Raw genomic sequence first — 6191 nt, 5'->3', positions numbered from 1 at the left:
CTTGGTATGAAATGTGTGTGGTCAGCTGTTTTAAATGATGATTTTGTCTAGAGGTATATGCAGATCTAGACATGTATATATGTGATCACAGATTTGCAACAAGAGACCATAATATAGTCTCCTGGTGTGTAAGTATTAACATTGATACTGTAGGGTTGATCATTACAGTGGAACAAACAAGGTTGAATTTCCTACGCACATTGATAAATTTTTTCTGGCATGCTCTGTAAAAAAATTACACGATGATTTCCCAACTGATGTAGCTCTAGATGTACACACAGTATCTCTGCTTTTTGTAAATAAAATACCGTACCCTTATTATTAGGGAGTACAGAAGCACCAATACATACAAAAGAAGGCAAACTATAACAAAAAAAAAATCCTTCGAATAATTCATTTAGTTATCAATCATACAGGCCGAAATGGTATAGGGTAGTTAGCTACAGGGGGAAAGGTGTTATGTACATGTATGTAAGTTTGCAAAGATTTCCATTTTTAAGAAGTTGGTTAGTCACTTAGCTAATTAATATGAGTAAATAATGGAAGAGAGAGTATCGACTGCCAAATACTGCATCAAAAAATGAGAACATCAAGTAGAGAAGCCATCCCGTAGTGCTGTCAAAGTAAGTGTTAAATGAAGTAATGAACACCTGCAAGCTCAGACTGTTTGAAGTGCCCAGACATGATTTAAAGTCTGGGCACTTCAAACAGTTTGAGCTAGTAGGTGTTTATTGCTTCATTTAACCGTAGAATGGCTTCTTTACTTGACATGCTCATTTTTGATGCAGTGTATGACAGTTGGATACTCTCTCTCTTCCATTATTTACTCTTGGTCTTCAATAAAGTAGTCAGCAAGGGTGTGGGGAGGGGTGGTTCCAAGTGGTCAGGAACCCCTTGTAAAATTTATATTTCTGTAAGCGAGACCCTAACACGCCATTTATAGTGTGACAGGACAAAATGAGTGAGTAATATAGTGTAATGGCACGGCACAACAATTGATAAAATTTGCATTCATCTGTGGGGAGGGGTGGTTCCAAGTGGTCAGGAACCCCCTGTAAAATTTATATTTCTGTAAGCGAGACCCTAACACGCCATTTATAGTGTGACAGGACAAAATGAGTGAGTAATATAGTGTAATGGCACAGCACAACAATTGATAAAACTTGCATTCATCTCTCAGGGAAGGATTTACAAAGGTATCATTAGCCCTCTTCAAAACTTGTTAAAAAGGTCGATATACTCTAATAGAGCAGTCAGGTATACTTTAATAGAACATCATGTAAATATCAAGTTTTTCAGACATTCCAACATTAAATGCAAAACTGAGTATGACCTTATGCTGCTGTAGCTTTGGTGTGCAGTGTTTATAGATATAGAACTCCAGTAATATATGAGTGGTGTTATGCAAAATGAATTCTATGCATATTTGTATGTTTTGATTGTAAGTCATGACATTTGTACTAGTGGATTTATGTTTATGGTTCCTATACCAGTGAAATAACTATCACTTACAGATTACTATATGTGTCTCTGTGTTTTGCTGTCTGTTTCCACTAGGTATAGCTTTATCTAGTATTCCAGGGGCACTTATATGCATTATAATTAATGTACTTTTTACATAAAATATAGCAATTTGTTGAGTTTTAATTCATCAAAATATTGAAAGTCTCTAAGCAGCTGGGGGCTATGCTCCCAGACCCCTGTTTCTGGTAACTAACTAGCTACTGCTGTTGGAACCCCCCTTCAAAAATCCTGGCTACGCCCCTGGTTAGTGTGATAGTGGTGACTTCCATGAGTAGTTTATGACCATAAAGTAATTTGTATTAGATAGTTATGGTATAGGATGGTATAAGAACTCGCATTTGCATTACCACAATTTTTTTGTAAATGGGATACACTTTGAGTGTTCATTGTACATTGCAAGGAATGACTGTTCTTTTAGAGTATTTAGTTGTTTTGACCTTTCATTGATTGATGATGGGTAAGGGTGAAGAGAGGGAGATGGATCTCCTCCATCCCCATGCCTCCCATGATATCTGTCACTGAGTTGCTTTGGTTGGAAACTTAGCCGTAATGTGCTTTAGTTAGAGAAGGAATGGGCCAGGGTGCATTTACTCCAAAATTGGCCATGGATGCGTACATATACTGTAGCAAGAGGCTGAAAGGAAGACATACACCAGTACCATGTGATAGCATGTAGCTACAGCATGCAAATTTAAGTGGGTCTGGGGGCATGCTCACCCATGGAAATTGTGAAAGTCAAGATTCCATGCACTGTTAATAGACTGCTCTATTACAGTGTATTGATTTTTTCATGCCTTTGCAGTGCAATTTCACTCATGTACAGACTGTCAATATAGCCTTTAGTTGTCCTGGCATATATTAGATCAAATAGTGTCTCTTTGAAATGGTATGATGACCTACCCTCACTATTCCCAGGACCAGGTGGAGTTATTGCTAAAAGTTAATGGTATGGATGTACTGAACCTTGGTTGTACACCATACCACAAGGACTGTATGAGATCATTATAATCCTGGGTACTACTGGCCTGTATATCTGTGGTCAGGAGATAGCTGTGGTATGTATGCAGACATCAAATATAGTCTATTATACAGTTGCTACAGTATAATATGCACATGCATGGGTGCATGCAGTTTGATTTGCTGTTAGTAATTTTCATATTCACAGCAAATTCCTGCATGCATGTGTAACTTGCTAACAGTAGCTGCAGTATATATGTGATCACTTCAATGCTGACTCTGCTGTGGTATCACCATTGGTTAGCATGTTTTATTGCACTAATACGTTATAATTGTTAGTCATGTTTGGTGTAGATTACATATTTTAAGGGTTAGGGGCATCATGATTAGTCATATGATGACTGAAAATTATATCACACAAGCACTCGCATCGTATTCTGTTGTTGACATTTTTTGGCAATTGTGTACTTTATACTTTGATCATCATGCACTTTACAGGTTGAGGCTCTTTATCCATAGTCCCATTTGTACATATTAAAATCATAACACCTCACAAATAAGGACATCTTGATAGGTAACCATATATTGGTGAATTATATTCAGATTCAATTTTGGACTCAGAATGGAAAATAAAATAAAGTGCAGAAATTTTTTGTATAAATGCATAGATGTACACTACTGTAAGAGAGAACCATCATTAGTAAATGGGATAAATACGTATATATTCTATTATATTAGCCTTCGGTCTTGTGTGACCACAGTCAGTGGGAATGGTAAGGTGTGTGTACAAGTTAAAAGATATATAAAAAGTTTATACTAATTGTAATTATAACAGAAAAATTAGGCCTTGACTGTCCATTCACTACAATTCTGGGCCATCAAAATGAAGATTTGGTGTTTACAGAAGGTTGTACAAACCCAATAAAGTTCTTGATGCTCTGAATAGAAGTAAGTATAGGTGTATTGTGACCCAACACACTAATCTCAATTGTTTGAATTCATATAATGATCAAATTCTGCAAGCAGTTCACAATATTCAGTTTGTTTGATTTTCTAGATCTAGCATATATAGGATGTTGTTTCTAAATAACAGGTATATAGTTCAAGTAAAGCAATGGAGGATACAATATCTGGGTTGAGGTGCTTAGCTTGTTAACCCTGAGGTCAGCATAAACATCTCAATAGATGGATAGTCAGTGCTAATCATCTCAGACATGTTCACAAAAGATTTTCATGACCCAGAATTGTACAATCATAAGCCATACAGTGATATTTATTTATTTTAACTTTTCAGTCAGATCTTTCTTATCTCTGTAATATGATCTGACTGTGGCCACACGAGACCGAGGACTACTTATAAATCTTACTAAATGATGGTTCTCTCTCACTGTGAGTACACGCAACTCATGTGTGCAGGTTTTTTACTTTTATTTAGCTATTTATTATTAGTGGTTCTAAAAAAACAAAGCATATATAATACCACACATTACAAGTAAATCTACATTTTTCCAATGTACATCCAACAAAGTTTTAAAAGAATTGGTGCTAGTGGCCATAACTATGTCAGATGGTAAAGAATTCCATTCATTTATCGCTCTTAAAATTATATTTCTTCACATTTGTTTTGACATGAGGTTTCAGCAACTTCAGTCCATTTGATCTTGTACTGGAGGTGTTGTATTGAAATCATCAATCTTCTATAATACATTGAAGCAGGGGCAGATTTAGGATTTACGCAAAAAAGGGGTAACTCAAGGTGCTAATCTCTCATGTGAAGGTGTGCAAAGTACAACTCCCTGCATGTGAAGCATGCTGGAACTAGGGGGTCTGGGAGCATACCCCCAGAATATAGATGCTAAAATACTGCAGTTTGGAGACATTTCCAGATACAAATGCTTATAATTTGCCTTAATACTTATATACTGCCCTTAACTAGATTAGGTATAGCTCTGCAGCATTTGTTAATGAAAAGGTTTAGGTAGGTTCAGACAACCAACACCCTCTCACAGTTGCCCAACAACAGGTGCATGTTAGAATAATAATGTAATTGAACCTGGAAAATTTTGAAATAAGATTGAATGAGAGCATTTTTCAGTGGCATGTGTTGCCATATGTAATGACTGTACAAGTAGATGAATTATGATCAATTATTAGTGATAGTTGGTGTGGAATTTATTCATATCTGTCTGCACCAAAAGATGCGTCTACATATACAATGAAGTGCATTGGTCTATTAAAAAGGCCTTCTATTATGTATCTGCTGAATGTTCTATTAGAGTAGCTAGGTGACTGCTCTATTAGAGTATCTTGATCTTGTGCATGCACCAACAATGCTGATCCTAGTGATCTGCAGTGGTGGATATAAGATTTTTAAAAGGGGTTTCTGAAAGTTGGTATAACTGAATAAAGCATATCTGATGACATTTCTCCAGAAAATTTTGAGATTTTAGAAGTTCTGAGATCGGATTTTAGGCTACTTTTAGTTAGGAATTACAATAAACCCAATTCTTTAAACTGCAAATACTATAGCTAACTATAGGGCAAAAATGGTGACTATAAGCTTGTAGCTTTGACTGCTCTGTTAGAGTAGTTACTTGACTGCTCTATTAGAGTATCTCGATCGTTTCTAATGCAGTGGGAGATGAAAAGTGAAGTATTGCTGATGGTTTAATAGCAATAAATGGTGTCAGTTACAGTTAAGTGCACATGCATGCATGCTACTATAATACAGTGATAAATAATTCTTCGATATGACAAATTGTCAATACAACAATGTTCATGTATTTAGACTCTTCCACTGAGCTAAATTTAAAAGGGGGAACCCCAGAAACCCATCTAGATCTGCCACTGATCTGGGACCTTGTTGGATAACCTTTAGCACAATCCAGTGATAATTGCTTGAAAGGATGGTTATTGTACTATTAGTGATCATTATAATATTATTGCCAAGACAAAAGTTCATTATTCATTATAATTAATCTTCAGCATATTGATCAAACTAAGTGAAGCAAAGTAAGGGGGCTACCCTAGATCTACCAAAATTTAAGGACTTCAGTCTATCAGAATATGCCAGGATGCAAGATTAGGTACCAATCTAGTAGCTACTTGGAGTATTGTCTATTTGAATTGCCATATGTTCACTGATGAATGCCAAGTTATACACCAGTTCATAAAATTATACAAATTGGTCTGTAGAAAAGCTTAATACAGTGATATAGATTAGTGTCATCAGCAAACTGCCACAGATAACATCAGGAAAATCATAAATCATAAAAAGTATCAAGCTCAAAACACTGCCCTTTTGCTTGTGGCGACACTGTTTGCTTGCTGTTGCTACCTGCCGAGTGATACTGCAGCTTGCTTGCTATATAGTGGAATGGAAAATCACTACACCTTGATAATCAGGACACTTTTGGTACACTATTGCAGTGTATATAATATATATATATATAGCCTGTATTAATTCCTGATGCCCTAGCTTGCGGCAACCACTTTAAGTTAGTATGGGCTTTGCTTTCTCTGTATGCTTTGATGCCAATCATATTGCATGAGTTGTAGCTATACAAAGTGCATATATCTAGCACAAGAATGGTTCCTATACATTGCATGTATAAAGTGTATATACGCAGCAGTTACAGGCCAATAATATTCCACTTTAGTGAAGTACAAATGTTGTTACATTTTGCATCCAATTTAATACACCTCTTATT

The sequence above is a fragment of the Dysidea avara genome, chromosome 12 (assembly GCF_963678975.1).
Source record: "Dysidea avara chromosome 12, odDysAvar1.4, whole genome shotgun sequence".
In the NCBI taxonomy this organism is placed as follows: domain Eukaryota; kingdom Metazoa; phylum Porifera; class Demospongiae; order Dictyoceratida; family Dysideidae; genus Dysidea; species Dysidea avara.
The sequence above is the reverse complement of the archived record's forward strand: the minus strand, read 5'-3'. Positions refer to the sequence as shown.